The following is a 14,124-nucleotide window of genomic DNA, read 5'->3' on the forward strand; positions in this document are numbered from 1 at the left end:
AAGAGAGAGCAGCAGAGCTGGAAATGAAAGCCAAATTGTTCAGCTTTGAACAGTTTAAACCAGAGGACCAGGTAAGATATTTGTCTTTTGATGTCCTACTTTGTCATTTTCTTTGTAACTTGCAGTGACAAACAAAACACCTGTTGATTAAAACAATTTATCATGATTTCTGTGTTGACATGATCGTGAATTTCAAATTCTTAACATTTTGTATACTGAATATTTTCCCTTCCAAATGTAATGCATTCAGTTTCTGAATAAAAAGCAATATATTTTTTGCCACTAGTCTGCAGAAGTCCACTGTTGGCTTTTTCATTAAGTGTGATTCACTCACTGACATGTCATCTTGAAAGAACTATTATTTATAAATATGCATGTAAGAAGGATTTAAGAAAAGCATATTAAACACAGTGTTATTCATATTTAATATTTAATAAATCTCACATGTTAACATGATAACTTTGGCAGCCTGTTTAGATCTGAACTGATACATAATGAGTTGCAGAAAGTGTCTGGATTGTAAAATCTTTCTCTATAAACTTCCAAGTGAACAGTTAATGAAAAATAGTGATTTTAACTGTTTTAATTCAGTTCGATTAAAGGTAGTAAGGGCACTGACAGGTTAATGACCTCGATGAGCCAGATCCAACAATGTACAGGTGTGGTTGGAGAAAGACACAAACTGACACAAATTAACTTTGTAAGTACAGCCCTGGGGTCATTTTACCTAAAGAATGTTCTCCATTCTGGCTACAGTCAGTTGATTTTATGTTTTAAAGGTGTGAACTCAAAAACATAGCCAAATACTAGCAGTTAACACTAGCTGACAGCCATTGAGGAAATATTTGGGGAGCTTCTGGATAATGCAGATATGATTCCAAAAGACCAATGAGTATAGCTGAATGTGCCAAAGAGAAAGAGAGGAGAATGAGGTGACCTCATCCAGATCTACAGTACTGTGCAAAAGTCTTCTTAGGCCACTATTATTTTCACCAACTAAAATGGTGAAACAGTTATTTCTATCTTTTGCAGTAGTTTGTTATGAAATAACACATTTCAAGAAACCTACCTGCAAAGCAACCTGAAAAAATATGTGCAGGTGTACCCAAATGGTGGTCACACCAAATGTTTAATTTAGTTAATATAAGTTAATTTGATATATACAATATTTATGACATTATTTTTTCCTAACATTTTTCACAGTACTGTAGTGTTGTAGGATTCTTGAAGCATCTTGGAGATGTTGCCATCCTCTTTCTGGATTTAGTATGTCTAAATTTTTTCTGATTCATCCAGAACGACTGGATGATGATGAGATCAGATCTTTGTGTGGAGCACTGGCTGTTGTCAGATTCCTAATGCACACCTTACGGGAAGTCGTGGCCTAGGGGTTAGAGAGTTTGACTCCTAACCCTAGGGTTGTGGGTTCAAATCCTGGGCCGGCAATAACACGACTTAGATGCCCTTGAGCAAGGCATCGAATCCCAAACTGCTCCCTGGGCGCTGCAGCATAAATGGCTGCCCACTGCTCTGGGTGTGTGTTCACAGTGTGTGTGTGTGTGTGTGTGTGTTCGCTGCTCTGTGTGTGTGCACTCGGGATGGGTTAAATGCAGAACATGAATGTTACGCTAAATGTCATGTCCCTTTTCACTTCACACAAAATCTCACTAGATTATTACAAATAATGGCAAAAGGGATGTTTGAAAACTGATACATGACACACTACAGCAAAAGATAAAAATAACTGACCATTTTTAAAACCATTTTTTGTTGGTGAAAATACTAGTGATTTTAGACTGTTGCACAGTAGTGTACATCTAAATAAATGAACATTTCCACGACATTCTAATTTATTGAGATGCACCTGTATTAGCTTAAAAACTTCAAGCAAATATATTAGGTGAAAGAGGTTCAGCTGCCAAAAACATTTTGGCAATACATGCATTACATAATACGAAATAATGTGAATTGAGTAACAACTAAGGAAAATCCCTAATTCAGTATCTCAGAAAATTAGAATATTGTGAAAAGGTTCAATATTGAAGACACCTGGTGCCACACTCTAATCAGCTAATTAACGCAAATCACCTGCAAAGGCCTTTAAATGGTCTCTCATTCAGCTACACAATCATGGGGACAACTGCTGACTTGACAGTTGTCCAAAAGATGACCGTTGACACCTTGCACAAGGAGGGCAAGACATAAAAGGTCATTGCAAAATAGGCTGGCTGTTCACAGTGCGCTGTGTCCAAGCACATTAATAGAGAGGCGAAGGGAAGGAAAAGATGTGGTAGAAAAAAAGTGTACAACCAATAGGGATAACCGCATCCTGGAGAGGATTGTGAAACAAAACCCATTCAAAAATGTGGGGGAGATTCACAAAGAGTGGACTGCAGCTGGAGTCAGTGCTTCAAGAACCACTACGCACAGACGTATGCAAGACATGGGTTTCAGCTGTCGCTTTCCTTGTGTCAAGCCACTCTTGAACAGCACACAGCGTCAGAAGCGTCTCTCGCCTGGGCTATAGACAAAAAGGACTGGACTGCTGCTGAGTGGTCCAAAGTTATGTTCTCTGATGAAACTTAATTTTGCATTTGCTTTGGAAATCAGGGTCCCCAAGTCTGGGGGAAGAGAGGATAGGCACACAATCCACGTTGTTTGAGGTCCAGTGTAAAGTTTCCACAGTCATTGATGCTTTGTGGTGCCATGTCATCTGCTGGTGTTGGTCCACTGTGTTTTCTGAGGTCCAAGGTCAACGAGCCATATACCAGGAAGTTTTAGCGCACTTCATGCTTCCTGCTGCTGACCAACTTTATGGAGATGCAGATTTCATTTTCCAACAGGACTTGGCACCTGCACACAGTGCCAAAGCTACCAGTACCTGGTTTAAGGACCATGGTATCCCTGTTCTTAACTGGCCAGCAAACTCGCCTGACCTTAACCCCATAGAAAATGTATGGGGTATTGTGAAAACGAAGACGCGATATGTCAGATCCAACAATGCAGAAGAGCTGAAGGCCACTATCAGAGCAACCTGGGCTCTCATAACACCTGAGCAGTGCCACAGACTGATCGACTCCATGCCACGCCGCATTGCTGCAGTAATTCAGGCAAAAGGAGCCCCAACTAAGTATTAAGTGCTGTACATGCTCATACTTTTCATGTTCATACTTTTCAGTTGGCCAAGATTTCTAAAAAACCTTTCTTTGTATTGGTCTTAAGTAATATTCTAATTTTCTGAGATACTGAATTTGGGATTTTCCTTAGTTGTCAGTTATAATCATGAAAATTAAAAGAAATAAACAGTTGAAATATATCAGTATGTGTGTAATGAATGAATATAATATACAAGTTTCACTTTTAGAATGGAAGTAGTGAAATAAATCAACTTTTTGGTGATATTCTAATTAGAGCAGATCAGTGATGATGTTCACTGCCATTAATCGTTTATGTGCTCACAAATCATTATACTGAAATATGAACTTTAGAAAAATCGAGCCAAAATTCAAAAATCAAGTCACATGATCAAAATTTAAAAAAAAAACTAAATGTGCATTGTTTTTGGTCAAATTATCTATCTGTATGGAACACAGTACTATTATGACTTCATGTATTAAACATGAATGCAATGATTTTCTTAAATTAGATGATGATGAAAACCAGTGGAGGCACTGAGAAAAGGTACAAGATCATCTGTGAAAGAGACTGAGAGACTAAGGGGAGACAGCCTGACATGGGTCTTTTAGAGGCATGTTCTGTTTCCACCATTACTCCAGGTCTTGTAAATTGATGGTGCTCCCAGTGAATTGGGAGTTATCAGATGCATTTTGATCTTCAGTCATGACTGTCGGTTCTTACAAGAGATAATATTTAGGTACGTTTGCAGGATACTGTGTAACAGAGTTGCAGTAACCAAATTTCAAAATACAATGGGAAAATTATGGCACATAATCGCAATGGATATATATGGGCCATTCTACAGAATTGATGCAAAGTCTTTTCCCCCAAAAAATGATATGCATGCAAACTGTATCATATCTAAGGTAAAAAAAAAATTGTCACTACTGAAACACAGTAATAAGTTAATTAGAAGGGTTTTATTGACCTATTAAGATTCAGCTTACATCTAAGTTGTAAAAACATTTTTTTCTATTTTATAAAATCTTTCCGGAGGTTAATCAATTGCAATTACATTTTTACCAATATTTAAATTTCAATTAATGAGATTTGTTGTATTTTGGATAAAATATTTATTTGTAAAATGCAAAAGGTTGATCATACTGATTTCAGAGTTAAGGATTTGTTAGTTTGAAAATATTTCTTCCAAATATGAGAATTGTGTTTCCTTTGTGGTTGTGACGGTTCCGTTAGTGACAATTTTATGGGATATCACCACAAACCAAGGACAAAAAGTAGTGCAATGATTATGAGGCAAGTAGGTGTATGAACCCGTAGGATGTTGACAGGCAGATCCACAGTGAGCTGAGAGTGTGAACATGAGGTCTGTGAACTCAACTGGAAAGCCAGGTCTCCATCTGCAGCAGGGTCATCCTACAACAAACACACTCAAATCAATATACAGTACAGAAGTGATAACCAGAGGTCGACCAATGTTTTTTTCACTGGCCGATGCAGAAATGTAGAAATCAGGGCAGCTGATGACCAATATATGATGCTGATATGTTGGAGCTGATTTTTTTTTATTCATCTCATAAAAGTGAGTGCGAGCAAATTATTATTGCAGGGTACAAGATAGTAATAGTAGTAGTGGCCCAATTTAGAGTAATACCACATGGCTCAAAACTTAAGCACCTTCTCTTAAAAAAGTTCTGAAGCATGCTTTTTGTAGGGCTGGGTATTGTTCAAAATCTTTCGATCCGGTGCCAATTTCGATACCTCAGTTTCGATACCGGTTTCTAACAATACTTTTTTCGATACCATATGTTTTAAAATCCATTTCAACATCAACACAAATACATTAAACACAAAACTTTTATTTTTCACCTTAATTAAAACAAATTCTTGTAACACTTCACACTCAGGATAACATTATTAATACAACTGGTTGTGCTTTTTGGATAGGGGTGCCCCATTCAGGGGCGGACTGGGACCAAAAAGTTGCCCTGGACTTTCTGGCCCACAGCAGCCCACCACATCATAACGCAAAAGCCCCTGTTTTGATGTCATTTATTAATTTAATATTTAAGTAACAGTTTGGGGATTTTAACCAATAGGGCAACTGATCCTGTATTGAAAAAAAAAAGAAAAAAAAAGAACAGCAGCTGTTCATTTAGCGACTCCTGTTGAGCGATACATGCTCATCAAAACAGAAACATTCTTCTAGAACTCACACTTCGCATTCAGTTATCAGATCCATACGAATCATGCATGAAATAAAAGTTTATAAACTCAAAGCTTTATGTGCTTTACAGATGAACTTGAAGTCTTTATTCATTCGAGATGTTCAATAGATAATCTTTGGCTCGGTAATACAAGTTCATGATCCGATTAGTGAACCGATGATTCCTTTCAATCTTCGAGTCAATCTTTTAAAATAATAATTTATTTTGTTTAACGAAACGAGTGTGTAAACCAGTGTTTCACAAACTGGATAGATCTGAGGTGCAGGGCTCGCAAAATCGTTAGCCCTAATCGTTAGGCTATTGTGTTTTCCAGTCCGATGGGCTATCGTGATAATGATGTAACATTTGATTCGCGTTGCACTTGATTGCACTTGTTTCTAAATATTGCTGATTCAAGCATTTTAAACAATTTGCGCGCGTTCGGAGCTGGTGCTCACTCATTCAAAGCATGCGCAGCGAGCAGCATTTTAGACAATGCGCGTACAGAGAATTAATTCATCTTTCACGTATCGTATTCTGAATGAACACAGAGGGTGCTTCTCAATTCATATTTGTGCATCCTCGTTTCCTTTCCTCGCTTCCTTTCCTCGTGTCTTAGCTCCACCCTTTCAGGATGCGAGGGAAGGACGCAAGGAAAAGACGTGAGGATGGAGGACTTGAATCAAGTGAAATGATTTATCCTCGCTACCTTCAGCGTTACTTCAAAGTGACATCAGCTGTAATTAAAGGGATCTGCCCTTATGTTGTTAAAGTTTGTTAATTAAGACATTCATACTAAATATTAATAAAGCAAGATGCCCTGTTTGAAATATATGACATGCATGGTTTATTTGAAGTGAAAAGGTAAAATATAAATAAAAATTGTTACAACAGATGTGAAGGGGGAGGAGAATTTATACGTGCGTCACGTTAAGTCGATAAAATACTTCCGCATAGGATACACCTGTGTATCCTCGCTCATCTCTCCTCATGAAGCCTCCTCGATCCTCGTCTCCTCGTGGTGCAATTAGAGAATTGAGATGTCCTTCAAGATGGCTGTGTTCGATCGGTTTCCGGGTCATAGGATGGAGGACGGAGGAGCGAGGAGACGAGTAGGGATATTGAGAAGCACCCAGAGAGTCTCTCTCTCTCTGTTTTTTAGACGACGTGAAAGGGGGCGTGTTTCAAGATACGCAATGGAGTAGACCAAACTAAACAGGGAGGGACGGAGGGCAAAACACTCATTCAAACAAATGCTTCATTAACACCGGCTTATCGCATATGTTGCACTTTGCTGACTCGGCATCCATTTTTATAAAGTGTAGCCACAATTTAGACCTCTTTGGCATTGTAAAACGGAAACGTTTTGAGAAAAAAACAACTACACTTGTGTTGTGTGACTGCGAGTATCTTCAGTTCCCTGAATAGGTCACTTCGATGCTGCAGTGACGTCACCACGTATGGGAACACCTTCGGTGTGACGAATGTCTGAAGCCCTATACCATCCCGCCAATCCTATTGGCCAAATAGCGCGTGGCACCGCCCATGCATGCGTACGCATATATATACCTGGTGCCGCGCGCCATTTCACTCAGATTTAATTCCTTCAGTAACGATCGAAGCGAATCTGTGCCATATTATCTCGCGTTCAACAGTGATCGTTACGAGCAGTATACTCCTCTCCGTGGACGCGATGAGTCAACGAAAGGTAAGAGCCGTATGATGGGTTATCACGAGGAGGCACTTATGAGAGGTTCGTTGCAGCCTCTCTACAGGTTCTCTCCCTGATAGCCTACGGCTACAGTAAAATATATAAGAAAGTATCCGCGCTCTGGAGTGTATTTCTTAAAGGACAACTCCGGTATTTAACACCTTGAGTCTATTTTGTAGTTTGTTTTGGATGAGCAAGAGTGGTGGACAAATAAATTTTGACAATGGTTCCTGTCGCGACTTTTTGACTATTTTAGAATTGCCCATGACCGCATTTGAATGGGAGTCAATGGCCATGCACAAACATGCCTTTAAAACAACCCTTAACGTTCGTTTTCGAAACTGTGCAACTCACCGAGTGGTTAGTGGTGTTCGTTGATGATTAAAAACAAATATATCGGCACAATGTATGATTTCGATCCGTTTATTTTTCTATTTTTTCAGATACCTCACAACCGCGTATAAACTTCCGCTCGATATTTGAGTCTGAAGCGTTGGCACTCCCGACCACTTGATGACGATAACGTGTCTAGCTAGCGCATAGAGTAAAAAAAAAAGGTTTCGTGGGAAAGTCACTCTCACAGTCGAGTTCAACTACCAGGCTTTAACATTGCATCCAATATGGTAAAACTTTGTGCGGTCAGAAAACTGCGGTAAAATCCCTAAAAATAGGAGTTGTCATCGGATTCCTTTCCACAACTTTGAACGAGTAAAGTTTTGGCTTTTATTCCTCGGGTTTGACATAAACACCCCTTTAGATGTTCTTCGAAAAGCTGACCATCGTGTTTGTGCATTTCACTTTCGGGACGAGGACTATGTTAAATCTACAGGTTCTCGAAAAAAGTCTCCGAAGAAACTCTATCTGAAAAGGACAGCTGTAACGTACCGACGCTCAGTGGACCAACGCAAGACGAAGAAGACCTTGGGGTAAGCTAAACAACATAAAATGATGTGTTATTTGTATGCAGTGCGGCCATTTCACTCGCACATGCGAGTAAATATTTCGGCGCGCGAACGTGAAAAAATATTTGGGCGCACTCGTGCGAGTTTTTGTGTGGGAGAAAAACGTTGTCTGAGGAAAATCTTACTCCGAGCGAACCGAGCGAAAAGACCATAGAAGACTACAACCACATGTAAACAGCCCCCTTTCCGTTTCCGGTAGCGATGTAATATCAACGAGCAATGAGTCCTCCAACGGAAATTAATGTGATTTTACAAAATGCCAAATAAAACACTGCAGAAAATGTATTTCGCTACGCTACTTGTTTTTAATCATCAACGAACACCACTAACCACTCGGTGAGTTGCACAGTTTCGAAAACAAACATTAAGGGTTGTTTTAAAGGCATGTTTGTGCATGGCCATTGACTCCCATTCAAATGCGGTCATGGGCAATTCTAAAATAGTCAAAAAGTCGCGACAGGAACCATTGTCAAAATTTCTTAGTCCACCACTCTTGTTCATCCAAAACAAACTACAAAATAGACTCAAGGTGTTAAATACCGGAGTTGTCCTTTAAGTCGCCTCGCGTCTAACCCCCACCGTTTCGCTTCTGCGGTCGCCGAGGCCCGGCACGAGGTGTTGGTTAGGGGCGATATGTGCGGCTTGACTATGAATACAGTGATGCACTGGAGTTCCATGTGCTCGCTCTCCCCACTCGAGCGCGTTAATCAGCAGTTTTGCTCTTCAAACTTTGTTTGTCCGACTGCGGCCTCGAACTCTGAGTAGGCTCTGGCCGGCATACGCGGTTCTCTCCCTCCGAGCGGACAGGAGAAACGCGCCTCTCCTTCCTCAGTGAGCTATTTATGTGGCTACTCGCATGGTGGATTACGGCTCACACAGACGCCGCGTTTTCGCTAGCGGCTTGGCCCGATGTTTATCTTGTTGGATTAAATCCTGCCGTGGATACGCTTCAGGATTATATACAACGAAACGCAGCGAGTTTGACGCACACGCTTTTCTTTCATGTTAAAATGCCAGGGACTGTGCCCTCCACTGAGAGTGCTGTTGGACTGCTAATGTACATCTACCCTCTCACTGCAGTCCCCACACTCTAACTTTGACTGTCTCGCAGCAAAGGCACCTCGAGCGTCATTGAACTGAGCTATCCTTCGCGCGCCCCCTCAGACACTCTGCACAATCTAGCCTTCAGAGTTTGAGGGACGGCGCGGAGGCTGGCAAAGATGGCCAGTGTATGAATGCTCACACAGCTGCCGCGTTCTCGCTAGCGGCGTGGCTCGATGTTTATCTTGTTGGATTAAATCCTGCCGTGGATACGCTTCAGGATTATACACAACGAAACGCAGCGAGTTTGACGCATGCGTTTTCCTTCATGTTTGCCAGGGACTGTGCCGTCCACCAGAGAGTGCTGTTGGATTTCTATGCACATCTAACCCTCTCACTGCAGTCCCCACACTCTACATTGACTGCCTCGCAGCAAACAGTGCTTCGAGCAGCATTGGATTGAGCTGTAACGCCAAACGTTCCCTCAGACACTCTGCGCAATCCAGCTTTCAGAATTCGAGGGGCGATTCAAGGGTCCTGCACAGACGACCCATTTATGACGGCTCGCACAGCCGCCACTTTTCGCTAGCGGCAGAGCCCGATGTTCAATCTGTTGGCCTAATTCCTGCCGTGGACACGTTTCAGGATTATACACAACGAGACGCAACGGCTCTTATAGACTTCCCCTGTGCACGAACGCCACAAGCTTTTCGTGCCCGGACATTTTAACATGTATGACAGCGTTGCAGGAAGCGGAAAATTTGAGACCGCTAGTATGGCTAAGGGAAGTCGTGGCCTAATGGTTAGAGAGTCGGACTGGCAATCGAAAGGTTGTGAGTTCGAGTCTCGGGCCGGCAGGAATTGTGGGTGGGGTGAGTGCATGTACAGTTCTCTCTCCACCCTCAATACCACGACTTAGGTGCCCTTGAGCAAGGCACTGAACCCCCAACTGCTCCCCGGGCGCCGCAGCATAAATGGCTGCCCACTGCTCTGGGTGTGTGTTCACAGTGTGTGTGTGTGTGTGTGTGTTCACTGCTCTGTGTGTGTGCACTTCGGATGGGTTAAATGCAGAGCACAAATTCTGAGTATGGGTCACCATACTTGGCTGAATGTCACTTCACTTTCACTTTCACTTTCACACTTTCACTATGGTCTTGGGCCGTGTGTGAACGCTTGCCCGACATTTCTCTATGGGTGTTACGCACAATTTGTCACGGATACACCATTCAGTTTCAATAAGGCCCGCCTCCTTTCCGCAGATTTCTTTCCACGGTGGCGAAACCGATGGAAATAGCGGTGCTGCGACAGGAGATGTCAACTCTGCTGAGCAAAGGGGCTATAGAGGAAGTACACCCCTCTCAGATGGAGGAAGGGTTTTTACAGCCGTTATTTTGTGGTAAAAAAAAAAAAGACGGCGGATTACGAACCATTTTGGATTTACACCATCTGAATCTTGCACTCAGGCGAGAAAATTCAAGATATTGATGGTAAAGTCTATTTTGTCTCAGATTCAACCAAACGATTGGTTTGTCACGATCGATCTGAAGGATGCATTTTTTTTTTTCATATTCAGATCATCAAGAGACTCAGGAAGTTCCTCAGATTCGCTTTAGAGGGCAAAGCGTATCAGTACTTTCTCAAAGTGCATGGATGGAGCTCTGGCCCCGTTGCGGCTCCAGGGCGTTCGTGTTTGAACTATTTTAGGCGATTGGCTGGTGTTAGCGCAATCGCAGACTCAAGCACACTCTCACGGGGATCTTGTGCTGAATCATTTAACAGCCTGGGCTTACGCATGAAATCCAAGAGAAGTGTTTTAATCCCCTCTCAACGGATAACCTTCTGGGATTAGAGTTGGACTCTCGCGCGATGACAGCGAAGCTTTCTCTCCCGCGCGCTCAGTCGATTGCATCATGCGTGCGGCGCTTCAGAGCGGGTCACGCAGTGACAGTGAGATTGTGCCTCAGACTTGGGTCTTATGGCAACGGCATTCCCTGTAACTCGTCTGGGATTACTTCACATGCTCCCTTTTCAGTGGTGGACGAAAAGATGGAATGTTTCACCCCGTTGTCTTCCGCATCGGACGATTCCGGTGACACGGCGGTATGTGATGTCGCTAAAACTATGTATGTCAACCGAATTCTCCTGACCGGAGTTCGGCTGGGGATTTGTGCTTCCCGAGAGACTGTCACGACGGATGCGTCTTTGACCGACTGGGGAGCTGTTTGTCAAGGGAGTTGGCACATAAACAGGTTGGAATTACTGGCGTTTTTTTCTGGCTCTCCAGTATTTCTCGAATCTGCTGATCGGCCGTCATGTGCTGCTCAGATCAGACAACACAGCGGTTGTGTCATACCTGAATCATCAGAGAAGATTATGCTCTCGCCCCCTGTGCAGGCTGGCGAGATATGTTCTTTTGGTTTCAGAACATATTTCTATCGATCCGAGCTGTTCATGTCCCCGGACGTTGGACTTCGGAGCGAATTTGCTATCCAGGCAGACTCTGGAGCAAGCGGAATGGGGATTGCTCCCCCAAACGGTGAGTCTCCTATGGCAGATTTTCGGGGAAGCGAAGTGGATTTATTTGCGTCGAACACGACTACGCATTGCCCGCTTTGGTTCTCCCTATGCCCTCCAGCACCCCTGGGCTTGGATGCATTAGCCCACAACTGGCCCAGGACCAGTTTGTATGCGTTTTTCCCCAATCCGTCTGATTTCGGCGGTATTATGCAGAATACGGGTGGACAGGGTGGAACAGCTGCTGCTGGTGGCTCCGCGGTGGCACACACAGCCGTGGTTTGTGGATCTGATCAATCTGTTAGCAGGCTCTCCATGGGAGATTCCCTTCAGACAGGATTTATTATCACAAGCACAGGGACTGATTTGGCACCCGAGGCCAGATCTATGGAATCTGTGGGCGTGGATTCTGAGCGGAGTGCGTTAATATATCCCGGTCTTTCTGCTGAAACTACAGAGACTATACTGAATTCTAGAGCAGCTTCTATGAGACGCATATATGCTTTCAAGTGGAGACTGTTTACGACCTGGTGTGACATTCATAATATGGATCCAGTTTACTGCCCAGTGGTGTCAGTACTGGAGTTCCTTCAGGACCGTTTTTCGGATGGAGTGACACCAGCTACCCTAACGGTTTACGTGGCAGCCATTCAGCTTACCACGAATATATAAATGGTGCCTCAGTGGGCCGTCAAACACTGGTTTCTCGTTCATACAGGGTGCGCGACGGCTGAGGCCTTTCCGCCCCGTGCGAGTTCCTTCATGGATTTTCCATTGTGTTGCATGGTTTATCAGGGCATCTGTTTGAGCCCTTGGAAATTGTTCCGGATAAATCCTGACTTTAAAACACTTCTTATGGCTTTATTCTCTCCCAAGGGAGTTGGGGATTTACAGGCTTTTTCTGTCTCATCCTCGTGCATGGAGTTTGCACCGGGCTCTGTGAAAGTGTTGTTGCGACCAAGGTCTAATTATGTCCCTAATGTCGCATCTAATCCCTTTCGCTTTCAGCAGGTGGTCCTGGAGGCTTTATCCCCTGCTGTGGCGGAGTCTGGAGATCTAAGTCTTTGCCCTGTGAGAGCTTAAGACTTATTTGGATCGTACTGCCCCATGGTTGAGTCTGACCAGCTGTTTGTCTGTTTGGACAAAGGAATAAAGGCCATGCGGTTACAAACAACGCATGTCCCATTGGCTGGTGGAGGCAATATCTTTAGCCTATGAGGCGCGTGGGCTCGCTTCGCCCTTAGGAGATTCCACGAGAGCAGTGGCTTCTTCTCAAGCCTTTCTCAGTGGATCTTCTATGGATGATATCTGTGCTGCGGCAGGCTGGTCCTCACCGAGCACTTTTATCAAGTCTTACAGTCTGGATGTGAGGATGGCTCCTGGCTCCCGGGTTCTCTCCGCTTGAGCAGATGCTTCCTTGGATCCCAGCTATCAGGTACGTCAGGCGTTATGGTATAGCGTACCCATACGTGGTGACGTCACCGCAGCATCAAAGTGACCTATGAAAGGGAACATCTCGGTTACGTATGTAACCTTGGTTCCCTGAATAGGGAACGAGATGCTGCGGTTCTGGCCGTGCCGTACCTTGATAGCATTCTTCTTCTTCAGTCTTGAAATCTGAGTGAAATGGCGCGCGGCACCAGGTATATATATGCGTACGCATGCATGGGCGGTGCCACACGCTATTTGGCCAATAGGATTGGCGGGATGGTATAGGGCTTCAGACATTCGTCACACCGAAGGTGTTCCCATACGTGGTGACGTCACCGCAGCATCTCGTTCCCTATTCAGGGAACCAAGGTTACATACGTAACCGAGATGAAATCCTCCCCGTCACGTGGTGGTGGAAAGCCAATCACGGAGAATTTAGGTCCTTACATGCATGTATGCTACAAGCTCACACAGACACAGCTGCTTGGCAAAAAAAAAAAAAAAAAAACACCGCGCTTGGCTTTTGGAATTGAAATTTGGCACCGAAAGATAAATAATTTTTTGATAATCATAGTATCAAAGTTTTTCGTTTGATACCATAAAGGCATCGAAGTTCAGTACCCAGCACTAGCTTTTTGATTATGTTTATTGACAAACATATCATACAGACTGCAAATAAATTCTCTGCCAGCAGGAGGTGCTGTTGGAGCGGAGATATAACGGTTTCCCCGGTAACGGCTGTTATCAAATAAGCACTGCTCACAAGCTACTTTATCAGGCATTGCAGAAAAGACTAAATTAAAATGACGTCAAAGCTCAGTCGGTTCTTTTCAAATATACATTCATTTAAAAACACCCACGCTGGATTTTAATTTTGAAATGTAATGCTCCATTTATTTAATGAAGTATAAGCCTTTTGGGAAATCTATTTGTGGCAGTCAGTTTTGATATAGATATGAGCCATCACAAATAACTTAATGTATAGGAAACATATAGCAAACTGCTATAAGTCAAATGGCCATAGTGATAACAAAAATAAAAGATTTTACACATTACACAGCCTGCTGCTCATAACAGTGTGCCGACTATGAGCGATGACATCGTGGAGGATATCGACGGACCT

The sequence above is a fragment of the Carassius carassius genome, chromosome 17 (assembly GCF_963082965.1).
Source record: "Carassius carassius chromosome 17, fCarCar2.1, whole genome shotgun sequence".
Classification (NCBI taxonomy): Eukaryota; Metazoa; Chordata; class Actinopteri; order Cypriniformes; family Cyprinidae; genus Carassius; species Carassius carassius.